Genomic DNA, 693 nt, shown 5'->3' with positions numbered 1-693 from the left:
CCCATCTATAGTTTGGAAACATGATCTGCCAGTAACGAAGTGAGCGAAAAAAAAACTCAGATATATTCGTATATTTTTCCCCTTCTTTCGTTTTTCGTTATATATACTACTCTTATACACCTCTTGTTTGGCATAAAAAGAAGATTGGACAAAAGAGGAGAAGAAAATGAGAAAAGATTCTGTTATAACAACTTTATTGAAGAAGATAAAAAATAGATGTTCGTAGAGACATTCAGATGGCAGCTATTTTCCGTAACCTGGAAATAAAGATGACATACGTGAGGGTACGAATTTGATCCAAAATATCAAAAATACGGAATTTAATACAATTTCCTCGTATTCCAATTAATTTATTAGTTGTACTGTTTTTTTTTCTTAATTAACTGAGTGAAAAAATAGAATATATGAAAAACGTCACTGTTTATGTTCATTCCAGTGGTAGATTTTTTTTTCACTGAACCCGGGGTGAACTTACCTCCGCCACTGGCTCCGTGGCCTCCTCCAAATCCACCTCCACTTGATCCACCTCCGTATCCGCTGCCTCCACTTGATCCACCTCCGTATCCACCTCCACTTGATCCACCTCCGTATCCACTGCCTCCACTTGATCCACCTCCGTATCCACCTCCACTTGATCCACCTCCGTATCCACCTCCAACTGATCCACCTCCGTATCCACCTCCACTTGATCCA

Source organism: Penaeus monodon, chromosome 28, assembly GCF_015228065.2.
Source record: "Penaeus monodon isolate SGIC_2016 chromosome 28, NSTDA_Pmon_1, whole genome shotgun sequence".
Classification (NCBI taxonomy): Eukaryota; Metazoa; Arthropoda; class Malacostraca; order Decapoda; family Penaeidae; genus Penaeus; species Penaeus monodon.
Note: the sequence above shows the minus strand (reverse complement) of the source record.